At 46.3% G+C, this 15,954-nt stretch overlaps 1 pseudogene; it reads right to left on the bottom strand.

Moving 5' to 3' along the window:
• Positions 1-1,903: 1,903 nt before the first annotated feature.
• Positions 1,904-15,099, bottom strand: LOC140851472 (uncharacterized; annotated as a pseudogene).
• Between the last annotated feature and the right edge of the window lie 855 nt (positions 15,100-15,954).

The following is a 15,954-nucleotide window of genomic DNA, read 5'->3' as shown; positions in this document are numbered from 1 at the left end:
TTGGATAGATCTCCATAGCCATCCGATCATAGGAGAAAGTAAGATTTTATGACTCTGTCCTCTCATTCGATGAGGTTCTCCTATGGCGTGTAGGGGTGCTGGACGATCTTTTTCATGAAGATGAACAACAAAAAAATTTTAAAATTTTATTTTAGTTCTGATATAATATATCTTAGATCTGAAATTAGAATTTTAATTAATGGATGATTGTTTGTAAAAATATTTTATAAAACTAAAAATTATTTTCAAACATCAAACTCCAACCTATGTCAATCTAAAACTTAATTAAGAATTAAGTGATCTAGATTTAAGAATCAAAGATTTAAGATATCAATTTCAAAATTCATGGATTAATGGGTTAGCTCGAGTCAAGTCTATTTAACTGGATTAGATCTAGAGTTAGAAATCATTGATAATGGACCATGTTAGTAATTGATCAAATCTAATTAAAAGTTAATTCTGATTGGATCAATTTTTCTCTTGATCAATTTTCAATAATTGTAATTTGTCAAGTCCATGTCTTTGATTAGACCAAGATGGACCTTGATCGTAGCTCCGAGGTCAAACCCAAGTCATAAGTCGATCAAATTGAAACTGTTTAACCAGTTGGTGTCTAAGGTAAGTTTGACAATCTTGATCGGTGGTTACTAATTGAGAGCTACTTGCATAGATTGAGTTTATGACGAGTTAATGATATATCCTCCCATCGATCTCACTTATCTGACCAACATGATCAATCATATTTTGATTAGATCACTTAATGATTAGGCTTGACCCATGCTAACTAAAAATCAGTATGACTGATTTAGGTGCCCCTAGTTAACTTGTCTTGAGTCCTTATCATGACTTGGTGAAATCAGTGGGAGGATTTATGACTGGTTGGGTGGACTAGATTGAACCTAATCTTCTTTAATCTGACTTAGTGAAGTCAGTGAGAGGATTAAGAATAACTAATCAAATCTTTTCTCATATATCAATTCAATTAATTAAATCTTCTAAAATTATTATGTCTTTAAAATGAAATAGTTATGGAGATAACTAGATCATTGCCTCCCATTAAGTTTGATGATAATAAGTCTAATAGTTGGATGATCATTGGACAATCCAAAAGTTTGATGCTCATCTACTATTAAAATTACCATTCATAATATGACGACTCAGTCGAGTCTCTCTTATGGGTGATCAGGATGACCGACCAAAGTCAGACTTGATTATTTGTGGCTAGATTCTTAAGTGTGATCATATTAATGGTTGGACCTAACTAGACCTTTCAGTAGAGGCTAAAGCCTACTGTTAGAATTCTAAGATAAAATTAATTACTAAAAATATTTGATGAAATAATTGATTAAGAATTTATCCATAGGATAAACATGGGTGAGCCGGCCAAAGTCAGGCTCATATGCAACTGTGTAGATTCTAGTACTCGCTAAAAAATTAAAGAAATTCCTCGAATTGAAGGTAGAAGTTATCAATTTATTTAAAATAATAAGAGAACCAAAGTTTCTATATCAGTATCGGACAGCATGTCGGTGCCGGCCGATACGGTATCATACCGTACCATATCGTACCGATACACGGTACGCCATAGCATATCGATTTGGTATCGGTACATAATTTTTTTTTTGATTTTTATTTTTTTTTGAATGTTGAAGTTAATAATTGATAAATACAATCTGAAAATGGCATTATATTATATATTATTGATATATTTGGATTCAATTTGGAGTTAGATAGCGATACAAAGACTCTTGATCCAAAATTTTAAATATATATTTATTTACATTATATTTCAACTATATCATCTTAAAATAAATATATATATATAATATATATTAAAATATATCTAAATATTAAAGTACAAAGCATAATAATTGATATACGAACCTCAAGATGTACTCTGTATTTAATTTTTTGTCGAGTGTCTGTGATACTCGTAGATGTCTGGATCATTAATATAGTCTGGAGGGACATCAGTCCAACCCTCTAGCCAAGCTGCACCGTACTCTTGAATATTCATCCTATAAGGTATCCTCTCTGCATTGTAAGATATCTCAGACCTCTCACTAAAACTCTGACTCTGAGAAGTATCCTTGGGATGATGGTACGGCTATGGAGGAGCCCATCCAAATATGCCAGTAGCAAAATCTGATCCGTAAGATGCTCCAGACTGTATAGGATAGTAATCACTAGAAGACGATGTCTCGGATGTACCATATGCATATGGATTATAAGGTGGCTGCAGATAATAGGATCCATAATGCAAGGATGATGCAGATACATCCATGGATCCTACTTCACGTGCAAGATCGTCCGCAGCTGCATCATGTGCTGGATGACCTCTAGGAGCCCATCGTCTATATGAAATTGGCTCTCCACGGTCTTTACCAACTTGTCCACCATGATCCCTATCCTGTGTGACATATGTAAATTGAGACTCATCGATGAATTGAATGTCACCCCATGGTTGTATCTCATAAACGGTGGTCTCCTGTCTTTCAATTTCTCTCTGATCATCAGATCCATTGCTACTACTATCAGTAATATCATCACTCTCCCTGGTGTCCGTATCTAAGCCAGATAGCTCCTGTACTCTCGAGAGTAGTACACGTACAACTATTTTTTCCTTTCTCCCTTGTGCCCCTTTGTGACTGAGTTTCCTATGATTGGGAGGATGGATACCTTCTTGCTGGTTGTCGGAAGAATCGTCTATACATCTCTCGCTCGAATCTCTAAAAAAATATATCAGACAACGAGTCATGTAATGAATGAGTCCCTTATGTCCCCTCAGGCTGTGGCTGATCAGCTGGAATCCTATGTGAAATATTTTCTTCTGCCCATTGCCCTAAATCCACCCTGATCTTCCTCGCCACCACACTGGTTGATCGTGGAGGGGATCCTAGCTCATCAAGCTCTAGCTCCTACTACTGACCTGCAAGCCATCCGATGATCGGATCATTATCCTCGTCGGCATAATCATCCAGCATCGGATCAGTGTACTTCAACTGAACTTCTTTCTGAATGCATTTTAACCTCAGCCTCAGATTGTAGTGAATATATACAAGATCGTCGAAGTATTTTTGTGTCAGAAGATTTCTCTGTTTGCTGTGGATAAGGACGAAAGTGGATCAATTAAGCTCACAGCCACTAGCAGAGACCGTTTGAGAAAGAATACGGACAGTCATATGTCTTAAATTTTCTGCTGACGTTTCAAAATGAATCTACCATTTAGCTATAAAAGCAAAATTATATATCAAATTTGATGATATTATTAAGCAAAATTACATATCAATCTATGTTGCTCATTATTGATATGTAATTTATCTAAATTCATCTGCTTTTTGCTTACAACAGTTGATGAAACTCCAAAACTGTCTGATCCCTCTCTAAATTATTTTATCTAAAATAAAATATATTTATTATTTATAAATATATTAAATTAAATTTAATTAAATAATTATATTTATTTTAAACTAGCATACCTCTTGCAGACACAATGACGTGATTTCTGGATCGAGCACCATCTTATATATGACATTGCAAAGAGCAGCAAGAAGCTTACTGTCCATATCTATCTTCAGAATGGTATACTGAAATCTCAAATTCAAGTAATAAGCTGTCGATAAATTTCGAGACTGATTAAGCATATTGTTGGTGCAAAAATCTGCTTGCGCCGGAGAAGCTGGAGTCGGAGAAGCCGCGGTCGCCGCCGGGACCTGCAAGGGAAGTCTAAACCGGAGGTGGGGTTGCTCCGGCAAGACCCTCCGACGCTCAAGTCAGTTCTCTGTCTCAACAAGAATGGAGTGCTCGAACGAAGAATTTAGCAGAGTTTTGAGATAAGAAATGAGCTTAGAGAATAACGTATCTGGGTCCCCCTTTTATAGGCGGAGGAGGCAACGGATTGATGGCGACATTTGTAACCGTCTGGTAGTGGGCCGCCCATGGTCAGGGGAATTGATCGCGGAGGATAGTGGAGTAGACACGTGGCTATTGTTACGGCCTGCCACGTAGAGCCAGTTGCAGGTAGTGGAGCGGCGTCCGTTGTCGCTAGCTGTCAGGGAGTAGTGGAGTCGCGTAGCACCTGCCGCAGGGAGTGGAGCAGAATCGTGGCTGTTGACACAGCCTGTCAGAGAGTAATGGGTTCGCCGCAGGGGGTGATGGAGCCGTACGGAATCCGCTACAGGAAGTGGAACAGGATCATAGTTATTATTGTGACCTGCCAGGGGGCGCGGACCTGTTGATTGAAGCTTGGCAGCGGTCGGAGTCCGACCTTTGTAGAGGTCCGGGAGGGGTCCTCCTGGCGGTTGGGGTCGTGGGTGGAGCCCGACTTCCGTGGGAGTCCGGGCGGAACCCTCTCGGAGCTGAAGCAGCGGGCGGAGCCCGGCTCCCGTAGGAGTCCGGGTGGAATCCTCTGCAATCAAAGTTAAAGGTGAAGTCCGGCTCCCGTAGGAGTCCGGACGGAGCTTACCAGCAGTCGATACCGAGAGCGAAGCCCGGCTCCCGTAGGAGTCCGGGCGGAGTCCTCTGCAATCAAAGTTAAAGGTGAAGTCCGGCTCCCGTAGGAGTCCGGACGGAGCTTACCAGCAGTCGATACCGAGAGCGGAGCCCGGCTCCCGTAGGAGTCCGGGCGGAATCCTCTGCTATCAAAGTTAAAGGTGAAGTCCGGCTCCCGAAGGAGTCCGGACGGAGCTTACCAGCAGTCGACACCGAGAGCGGAGCCCGGCTCCCGTAGGAGTCCGGACGGAGTCCTCTGCAATCAAAGTTAAAGGTGAAGTCCGGCTCCCGTAGGAGTCCGGACGGAGCTTACCAGCAGTCGATACCGAGAGCGGAGCCCGGCTCCCGTAGGAGTCCTGGCGGAATCCTCTGCAATCAAAGTTAAAGGTGAAGTCCGGCTCCCGTAGGAGTCCGAACGGAGCTTACCAGCAGTCGATACCGAGAGCGGAGCCTGGCTCCCGTAGGAGTCCGGGCGGAGCTGTTCTGTAGTTGATGTCGGAGGTGGAGCCCGGCTCCCGTAGGAGTCCGGGCGGAGCTGTTCTGTAGCTGATTCCGCTGAGGGTTCCGACTGTGGGTATTTTATACCCAACACCAGTCCCCCTACTTTCGAGTTTGAATTTCAAACGAAGGAAGTACAGAGAGAGATGGGCACAGCCGGAACCGTCTTTTCGAATCCTGCGCACTGCCGCCTCCAGATATTTTGGCATTTAATGTGTGTACGTCAGAGCCCGCTTTTCGGTGAAGGTGACCTGAAGAGTCTTTTCGGAACCTCCGTCGAAATGCGATCCCCAAGCGCCGTGCCACGAGAATTTGCGAACGGTCAACCCTCGATAGTGATGAAGGGGATAAGCGCGACACGTGGCACGCACCAGTTGGCCTAGGAAGACTCGCCGCCATAACTGCGCTAGGATCCGTCGGCTATTTAAACCCCCTAGTCCTTTCATGGCTTCATCCTGGCGCCCTTCTTTCGCCTGAGAGCCTTGCTTCCCTCGCACCAGTCCTTGCCTTCTTCAGCTCCCCAATTCTTCTCTAAGGGTTTCTACACCATGTCCTCTACCCCGGAGGCTGTTCTTGAGGGGATTTTTAGGGCTTGGAGAAAGGTGAGGAGGAGAACGGCGGCCGGTGAGAATCTCCATCGTTTTAAAGGGGGCTCAGGAAAGAATTTCTTCAACAACAGAGGTTTAGTAACGGGGGCTGTCGGTGAAGTTATTCTGCCCGCGAATTTTGGAGTAGCAAGGCGGGGTGATACCGGTCAAGAGGGCAGAGCTGCCGTCATAAGCCATGACGGGATCCTTGACGCCGTCGGGGTCGAGGGACCGGAGGCGGTCGGCGTCGACGGTGGGGCAGTGGAACTTATTGCGGGGACGGTGGAAGTAGCGCATGCCGACCTTGCCGGAGCATTTTGGGTGGCGGCTGTCGTGGAGCATTCGGAGATGAGGCACATCTCTGGCGTCACTACCGCTTCCAAGGTGACTCCGATTCTTCTTGAAACAGGTCTTCGCTACTGCCGTCGTTGCCCTTACCGCCTCCGGAGATCTATCCCACCCTTTTCTCGCTAGGTTGGGACTTCGGAGACAGAATGAGGCGAGATGGGGCGAGAGCTGTTACACGCACTGGAGAACGCGATTGAGAAGGACAGAGACGGGAAGAGGAGTTCGCAGCTCGGAGCGGCCTCCGGTGCACCCTTCCCGAACCGTGTTTGCGAGGCTTGCGATGACGTGTATCTTCTTCTTCTTTTTTTCCTGACCCATCGGGTCTTGTAACGTATACTCTTGTTAAATGAAAAAGAGATTTTGTTACCTCGTCTGCATCTCACATTAAATAGTTGTCTGTCAAACTTCTTCATTTTTCTTTCCTTCTCTTCGTCTGCATTACGTCATCCCAAGGTCGTCGACGACCTCTTCTGTTCATGTGGGGTTGTCATTTGCCGAGCTACTTTTCGGCTCTTACGCCGTTCGGAGATACCCGATTGTCATTCCGTCGACGGTTGCAGGTTCGCTTGGGGCCCTTCGGGCCCGAAGTCTCTCCTAGGGCTTGAATTTGGGGGTTCGAGCTTCTGTTGCCTTCGGGCACTGTTTGCTTTCCTTTTTTGCTTGGGTTTTTTCTCTGCTGAAGTCGGAGCTAAGTTCGGCTCCCTTGGGAGTCCGAACGGAGAAGCCCTCCTGAGGTTGGAGTAGCCTGGCTCTCGTAGGGGTCAGGGCGAAGTCTTCCTGCAATCAAAGTCGTAGGCAAAGTTCGGGTCCCGTAGGGGTCTGGACAAGGCCTATCGGCAGTTGCTGTTGTCAGCGGAGCCCGGCTCCCGTAGGAGTCCGGACGGGGTTGTCTGTAGCTGATGTCGGCGATGGAACCCGGCTCCCGTGGGAGTCCGGGTGAAGCCTTCCTTGGCATCGGAACCCGGCTCCCGTAGGAGTCCGGATGAAACCTTCTTTGGCATCGTGGATGGAACCCGGCTCCCGTAGGAGTCCGGGTGAAGCCTTCCATGGCGTCGTGGATGGAACCCGGCTCCCGTAGGAGTCCGGGTGAAGCCTTCCTTGACGTCGGAACCCGGCTCCCGTAGGAGTCCGGACCTTTCATTTTGCTCGAGCCGGCGTGAGGTTTTTCTCTCATTATCAGCCTGGCTTGTGGGGGCGCGTTAGGGCGCTGTAAGGCCTCTCCCCCATCCGGTCTAAAAGAACCGGGCCTTCGACTTTGCTCATGTCAGGACGAGGTTCTCCTCCTGTTCCTGACATGGCTGTGGGGGCACATTAGGGCGTTGTAAAGCCTTTCCCCCCATCCGGTCTAAAGAAACTGGGCCTTTGACTTTGCTCAAGTTAGGGCGAGGTTCTCCTCCTGTCCCTAACAGGGCTGTGGGGGCACATATGGGCGTTGTAAGGCCTCTCCCCCCATTCGGTCTAAAAGAACCGGGCCTTCGACTTTGCTCAAGTTAGGGCGAGGTTCTCCTCCTGTCCCTAACAGGGCTGTGGGGGCACATATGGGCGTTGTAAGGCCTCTCCCCCCATCCGGTCTAAAAGAACCGGGCCTTCGACTTTGCTCAAGTTAGGGCGAGGTTCTCCTCCTGTCCCTAACAGGGCTGTGGGGGCACATATGGGCGTTGTAAGGCCTCTCCCTCCATCCGGTCTAAAAGAACCGGGCCTTCGACTTTGTGAGATTGCCCTTTTGTTTTTGACACAGTTTGCTTGAATCGTCTAAAGACGCATGGGTATGCGATTTTCGACTAAAACGAAGTTACTGGTAGTACATCCGTAAGTTTTCTGAGCTCCATGGTCGTGGGAGGTCGGCTCCTCCGAGCTCCTTGAGATAATAAGTTTCGGGCCGAACTACTTCCTTGATCTCATAAGGTCCCTCCCAGTTCGGGGCGAGCTTCCCCCGGTCCTGAGGTTGTGAGACAGCAGCTCGTCGAAGCACCAGATCCCCTGCTTTAAAGGCTTTGCTCTTGACCCGGGCGTTGTAATATCGGGCAACTTTCTGTCTATAGGCTGCCATTCGAACCTGAGCAATCTCCCACCTTTCTTCCAGTAGGTCGAGGTTAGTTCTGAGACTTTGTGCATTTTGGGGTTCATCGAATGTCACGACTCGTGCCGACGGGAGTTTAAGCTCGATCGGGATGACGGCTTCCGTACCGAAGGCTAAAGCAAAGGGAGTCTCCCTCGTAGGTAGCCTCTGGGTGGTTCGATACGCCCATAGCACATGATAAAGCTCATCCGCCCAAGTTTCTTTTGCTTTTTCCAGCCTTGTCTTAATTCCCTGCAATAGGGTTCTGTTAGTTACCTCAGCTTCGCCGTTCGCCTGAGGGTGGGCTACTGATGTGAAGTTGTGCGAGATGTTTAGATCTTCACAGAATTCGACGAATCATGCTCCCATGAATTGCCGTCCGTTATCAGTGATTAGGATTCTAGACAGACCGAACCTGCACACGATTGACTTCCAAACGAAATCTTGTACTTTTGCTTCTGTGATTTTTGCTAGTGGTTCGGCCTCGACCCATTTGGTGAAGTAGTCGATCGCTACAAGGAGGAACTTCTTTTGCCCAGACGTCATGGGAAAGGGGCCAAGAATATCCATCCCCCATTGTGCAAAAGGCCATGGGGCACTCAAGGGTGTGAGCTCGGTAGCGGGTTGTCTCTGGATGTTGGCGTATCTCTGGCATCGATCACACTTTTTGACATATTCAATCGAATCATGATGCATTGTTGGCCAGTAATACCCTTGGCGGAGTAGCTTGTGGGATAAAGATCTGGCACCCAAATGGTTTCCGCAAGCCCCCTCGTGTACTTCCCATAAAGCGTAGTCAGCTTCTGAGGGTCGAAGACACCTTAAGAGGGGCAAGGAATATGATCTTTTGTATAATTTGCCCTCATAAAGGATGTACCAGGAGGCTTGATTTCGGATTTTCCGGGCCTCTTTCGCATCCTGGGGGAGAACTCCATCTCTAAGATAGGTTATCAGTGGGTCGACCCAGCTGGGCTCGTGGTCAATCTCCACTACGGGCCGCGGTTCTTCTGTACTCGGATGTTTTAGAACTTCAAAGAGGACGTCTTTGGGCAATTCGGCCGGAGCCAATGTCGCCAGCTTGGAGAGAAGATCGACTCTAGTATTTTCCGATCTTGGAATCTGCCTGATGTCGAAACTGCTAAAAGTGGGGGTAAACTCCTTTACTTTCTCAAGATATTTGGCCATACTGTCCTCCCGCGCTTCATAGCTCCCGCTGACTTGTCCCACCACAAGTTGGGAGTCGCTGTGCACCCGGAGTTGACCTATTCCAAGCTCTTTGGCGATCCTTAATCCTGCAATCAGAGCTTCATATTCCGCTCCATTGTTTGTTACGGGGAACTCGAAATGCAGAGCGTACTCCGCGACGACTCCCTCCGGGCTGACCAAGATCAGGCCTGCACCCGCGCCTGCCATGTTGGAAGATCCATCCACATAGAGGGTCCAAAAGCAATCGGAGGGACTGGCTTCTTCGTTGGGGGAGTTCAGTTGAGTCTTCAGGTCGTCAACTTTGCTTTGCTCAGGTTCGGCCTCCTCTGGGATGGTGCACTCTACTATGAAATCTGCCAATATTTGGGCTTTGATTGCTGGTCTAGGTTTGTAGTTGATGTCGAATTCTGTGAGCTCGATTGCCCATTTTGCCATTCTTCCAGAGGTCTCAGCTCGGTGCAAAACTGCCTTGATCGGTTGATCGGTGAGTAGCATCACCGTGTGCCCTTGAAAGTAAGGTCGGAGTCTCCGAGCTGCAATCAACTAGGCGTAGGTCAGTTTTTCTAATTTAGTATACCTGGTCTCGGCATCCCTCAGCGCACGGCTAATGTAGTAGACCGGTCGCTGGACTTTCATTTCTTCTTTGACAAGGACAGCTGCGAGGGCTGTGGGAGAGACTGCCAGGTACAAAAATAGTTCCTCCCCAGGTTCGGGCTTCGCCAGCAGTGGGGGTGAGCTAAGGTAGCCATTTAATTCTTCGAATGCCTGTTGGCATTCAGAGGTCCAACAGAAGTTCTTCGGCTGCTTGAGGGTTTGAAAGAAGGGCAAACATCGTTCGGCCAACCTCGCGACAAAGCGATTAAGAGCCGCAATCCTCCCCGTGAGGCACTGAACCTCTTTGATCGATCTTGGGGCGGTCATATCTTGGATGGTGCGAATTTTCTCTGGATTGGCCTCAATCCCGCGCCCCGATACCATGAAGCCCAGGAACTTTCTTGAGGTTACCCCAAAAGCACATTTGGTCGGGTTCAGCTTCATTTTATACTTTCGAAGAGCGCCAAAGGTTTCCTCGAGGTCAGCGACATGATTTCTGGAAGACCTGCTTTTTACAAGCATATCGTCCACGTAAACCTCCATGTTTCGGCCGATCTGCTCATTGAAGATTTTGTTCACCAGTCGTTGATAGGTGGCGCCCGCGTTCTTGAGGCCGAACGGCATGACCCTGTAGCAGTAAAGGCCGTGATTAGTGATGAAAGCTGTCTTTTCTTCATCTTCTGATGCCATTCTAATCTGGTTATAGCCGGAGAACGCGTCCATAAAAGTTAGGAGCTCATGGCCTGAGGTAGCGTCCACCAGTTGGTCGATTCTGGGAAGGGGGTAGCTGTCCTTTGGACAAGCCTTATTCAGCTTTTTGAAGTCGATACACATCCTCCACTTGCCATTTGCTTTCTTGACCAAAACAACATTGGAGATCCACTCAGGATAATTGATTTCCTTAATAAATCCGGCCTTAAGAAGCTTATCCACTTCCTCGGCTATCGTCTTCTGCCTCTCCGGGGCATGACTCCGAATTTTTTCTTTTGTTGGCCGATGTTTAGGGTCGACCGTCAGATGATGTTCCATGACTTCTGTGTCGATCTTCGGCATGTCCGTCGGGACCCATGCGAAAACGTCCGCATTTCTTCGGAGAAAATCTACGAGACGCGTTCGCACCTCCTCCCCCAGATTGGAGCCAATTAACACCACATGCTCCGTGTTCCCATCACTCAAAGGGATTGGTATTAGGTCTTCGATAGGACCGCCCCTCTCTTCAGTGAGGTCATCGCGAGCATCCAATCCATCGACCGGACAGAGGTCCGCTTGATCGCTTCTTTGCAAGGCGATGTTGTAACAATGTCTGGCCAGGGCTTGGTCTCCCCGGACCTCTCCGATCCCCTGGTCGGTGGGGAACTTCAATTTCAAATGGTAGGTTGAAACAACAGCTCTGAGGGCATTGAGGCCGGGTCGGCCAAGGATTGCATTGTAGGCAGATGGCGCCTTTACCATCAGAAAATTCACCGAAGCTCTGGACTGCTTTGGATACTGACCCGCGGTCACAGTCAGAGCTATCATTCCCTCCGTTGGAACGGCGTCATCGGTGAACCCTATCAAGGGGGAGCAAATCGGTCTCAGATGACCGCTAAGAGTGGCCATTCTTGAAAAGGCGTTGTAGAACAGGATGTCAGCCGAACTCCCGTTATCGACGAGAATGCGACGGACGTCGTAATTCGCTATGTTCAAGGAAACTACGACCGCGTCGTTATGAGGGAATTGGACTCCCTGGGTGTCCACTTCAGTGAAGGTTATGGGTTCTTCAACTTTTTGTCGCTTGGAGGATGTAGCCGGTGCGCTGATTGCCTCCCGCCGGGATTTCCCTGAGATGACGTTGACGGAATCCGGCAGAGACCGGTCATCCGACCACCCCTTATCGGCGACCATAGCCGGAGGTAGTTGTGCAGAGACCTCATGAGAGGGCATCCGATGAGGGAAGGAGGATTGGATGCCGGAAAAGATGGCCGGAAGCGAATCCGTTGAGCGCTCCTTTAAGAACAAGGGTACTGCGAAGACACAGCCCTTCCTCTAGCTCCAATCCTGTTGGTGCAAAAATCTGCTTGCACCGGAGAAGCTGGAGTCGGGGAAGCCGCGGTCGCCGTCGGGACCTGCAAGGAAAGTCTAAATCGGAGGTGGGGTTGCTCCGGCAAGATCCTTCGACGCTCAAGTCAGTTCTCTGCCTCAACAAGAATGGAGTGCTCGAACGGAGAATTTAGCAGAGTTTTGAGATAAGAAATGAGCTTAGAGAATAACGTATCTGGGTCCCCCTTTTATAGGCGGAGGAGGCAACGGATTGATGGCGATATTTGTAACCGTCTGGTAGTGGGCCGCCCATGGTCAGGGAAATTGATCGCGGAGGATAGTGGAGTAGACACGTGGCTATTGTTACGGCCTGCCACGTAGAGCCAGTTGCAGGTAGTGGAGCAGCGTCCGTTGCCGCTAGCTGTCAGGGAGTAGTGGAGTCGCGCAGCACCTGCCGCAGGGAGTGGAGCAGAATCGTGGCCGTTGACACAGCCTGTCAGAGAGTAATGGGTTCGCCGCAGGGGGTGATGGAGCCGCGTGGAATCCGCTACAGGAAGTGGAACAGGATCATAGTTGTTATTGTGACCTGCTAGGGGGTGCGGACCTGTTGATTGAAGCTTGGCAGCAGTCGGAGTCCGACCTCTGTAGAGGTCCGGGAGGGGTCCTCCTGGCGGTTGGGGTCGTGGGTGGAGCCCGACTTCCGTGGGAGTCCGAGCGGAACCCTCTCGGAGCTGAAGCTGCGGGCGGAGCCCGGCTCCCGTAGGAGTCCGGGCGGAATCCTCTGCAATCAAAGTTAAAGGTGAAGTCCGGCTCCCGTAGGAGTCCGGACGGAGCTTACCAGCAGTCGATACCGAGAGCGGAGCCCGGCTCCCGTAGGAGTCCGGGCGGAGTCCTCTGCAATCAAAGTTAAAGGTGAAGTCCGGCTCCCGTAGGAGTCCGGACGGAGCTTACCAGCAGTCGATACCGAGAGCGGAGCCCGGCTCCCGTAGGAGTCCAGGCGGAATCCTCTGCTATCAAAGTTAAAGGTGAAGTCTGGCTCCCGTAGGAGTCCGGACGGAGCTTACCAGCAGTCGACACCGAGAGCGGAGCCCGGCTCCCGTAGGAGTCCGGGCGGAGTCCTCTACAATCAAAGTTAAAGGTGAAGTCCGGCTCCCGTAGGAGTCCGGACGGAGCTTACCAGCAGTCGATACCGAGAGCGGAGCCCGGCTCCCATAGGAGTCCGGGCGAAATCCTCTGCAATCAAAGTTAAAGGTGAAGTCCGACTCCCGTAGGAGTCCGGACGGAGCTTACCAGCAGTCGATACCGAGAGCGGAGCCCGGCTCCCGTAGGAGTCCGGGCGGAGCTGTTCTGTAGTTGATGTCGGAGGCAGAGCCCGGCTCCCGTAGGAGTCCGGGTGGAGCTGTTCTGTAGTTGATGTCGGAGGCGGAGCCCGGCTCCCGTAGGAGTCCGGGCGGAGCTATTCTGTAGCTGATTCCGCTGAGGGTTCCGGCTGTGGGTATTTTATACCCAACACATACTTTCATTTTTATGCTTCGAAAAAATATTTTAAAATATTCTTGAATCCAAACTTATCAGCTAGATGCAAATCTCTATCCATCTGATAGTCACAACAATGCTCAATGATGTTAATAAATTTTTGAGCATGCTTGGGATCATTCTCACTGATCTATTACTTTATCCTCTCCATCATGTAATATAGGAAGCCCATCTGGGGGTATCTCTCACTGTCCACAGCGCGAAGTACCTCATATAAAGGTTTGATAGCCTTCACTACCTTCTCAGTCCGCTGTCAAAATGACTGACTCGTCACCAAATTCTCCACATGACTTCCATCAGTGCTGGCCCTCGCATATCTACTCTCCTGCCACTCGGCACTGACAAACATCTGACGTAGGGCTGCTTTCTTCTGAAGAAGACTATCAAGTGCTATGTAGTTGGAAGCAAACCGTGTGATATCCAATCGTAAGATCTTCCCCCAGTATACATCTGCATCAATGAAAGAACCCATGTGTGATTGTAGATAAATCTAGTAATGGTCTGGACAATCTCCACTACCTGCTACACCCTGCGAATCTTCCCAATATCCATCAAAATAAGATCAATGCAATGTGCAGCACATGGGGTCCAGTATATTTGTAATCGCTGCTCCATCAGCAACTCTCTGACAGTCTTATATTGTGGTCCATTATCTGTGATGATCTACACGACATGCTGCTCACCCACTGAATCAATCATCTCCTCCATCAGACCAAGGATATATGTGGCATCGTGCATCTTATCTGAAGCATCAATTCATTTGTGAAAAAATATTTTTCCATCACAGTATGTTAAAAAATTAATGATGCTCAGTCTAATAGGATCTGTCCAACCATCACACATCACTGTCAGACCATATGTAGGCTATTCATTTTTGTAAGAAGCAATCCATCTCTGCAGATCCTCCTTGTTGCTGTCAAGAAGCTGACCATAAATGTCTTTAGATCCTGAAGGATCTACATCCTGGTCGGCAGCCTATATGACTGAAATAGCAGATCGGTAGTAAGGATTGGCTGTTGTATTTGCTGGAATATGGTTGAAATGAAACCATAATCCAATAACTCGCCACATATCTTTCTTTTTATCTTTTTTTAGTATACTGTCAATTATCTGCTGCTTTGAATCCTTGTTGGGTAAAGCATATGGATCCAAATCTTGAATGCTGGCTCCTACTAGATTATCTCTGAAGGACCTCCTCCTCCTGCCAAAAATTTCCAACAAAGAAGACATGCTGCGTCTACTTCCTCTACCACCAGGCTCTCTGACTGAGATAGTCCTCCTTAACTCAAATTTTTCCCCACTAGTTGCTAATCCAGATCCTGATTCATAGCATGATGGTCCGAATCACTCTCTATACCGGGCCATCTCCTCCTACCGGTACTGATCTGCCAAGCTCGTCTGAATGGCAGCCTCAATCTATGCCTCCTCATCATCTGAAACAGAAACCTCCTCTGACTCTCTAAAGTGATAAGAAGGTAGCTCTGCAGCTCAACGATCTACTTCGATTCCTTTCTACTTTGTCCGTTCCTTCGTTGCTTTCGAATCAGCAAAGTACTTTTTCATCAATTGTCAGATCTCTTGTGGATATTTTTGACACATGGACATATCAGGATAACCACCAACTATGTACTGCTTCAACCTAGTCACTCCTCCTCCCTTGAACTCTATGTTGCACTATTTGCATCTCCAATGATGCCGAGCCGAGAGCATCTCGCCATGATCCCAATCGATGTCACGCTCTGAATCTTTCTTCTTACTCATTTCTGTAAGTATAATAAAATATTAATTATTTTAAATTAACTGTAATATAACACTAATTATATATATTTTTTATTTAATAATATTTTTAATTATTTAAATATTTATAAAAAAATTTAAAAAAATCTCAAGTTAGATTCAAATATTTCAATTATTTTGAATCATTCTATACATTATACTCAATTTTAAAACTAACTCTAATTTTTTATTTTTTTTATTTTTTTAATAATTTTTATATAAATAAATATATACTATAAAATAGTTGATTAATTAAAGTGAATGAACGTCATATTCTAAATTTTTTTCTTATAAATATATGTAAGTATAACAAAACATGATAGTTTAATGATAATTAAAATAATTATATATAATTTTAAAATAATTTTAATAATTATTTTAAAATTTATAAATTTAAAATAAATATATTATATACTTCAAATAATATTTTTAAATTAACTAAAATATAATACTATTTTTATATATTTTTATTTTATAATTAATTTTTTTATTTAAATAATTAAAAAATATTTTAAATATTAAATATTTTAAAAAAATTGAGATTAGATTTAAGTAGCTTGAATCATTCTAAACATGATTCTCAAATTCTGATTTTTTTCTTTAAATATAATTTTTATTAATTTTTAAATAAATAAATATATAAAAATATTTAAAATATATATAATTAATAAAATTTAATAATTTTAGTGTCATCATATAGATCTTTCAAAGCTCTATCACATATAATTAAATCATACCAAAATCATAAAATTTTGATATGATTTTCTCCTATTTTCATTTTATCTCATTTTTATCCTATTTCTAACAATAAAAATAAAAAAAATATTTACTAACAAAATA

Source organism: Elaeis guineensis, chromosome 9 (genome assembly GCF_000442705.2).
Source record: "Elaeis guineensis isolate ETL-2024a chromosome 9, EG11, whole genome shotgun sequence".
NCBI lineage: Eukaryota > Viridiplantae > Streptophyta > Magnoliopsida > Arecales > Arecaceae > Elaeis > Elaeis guineensis.
The sequence above is the reverse complement of the archived record's forward strand: the minus strand, read 5'-3'. Positions and strand labels throughout refer to the sequence as shown.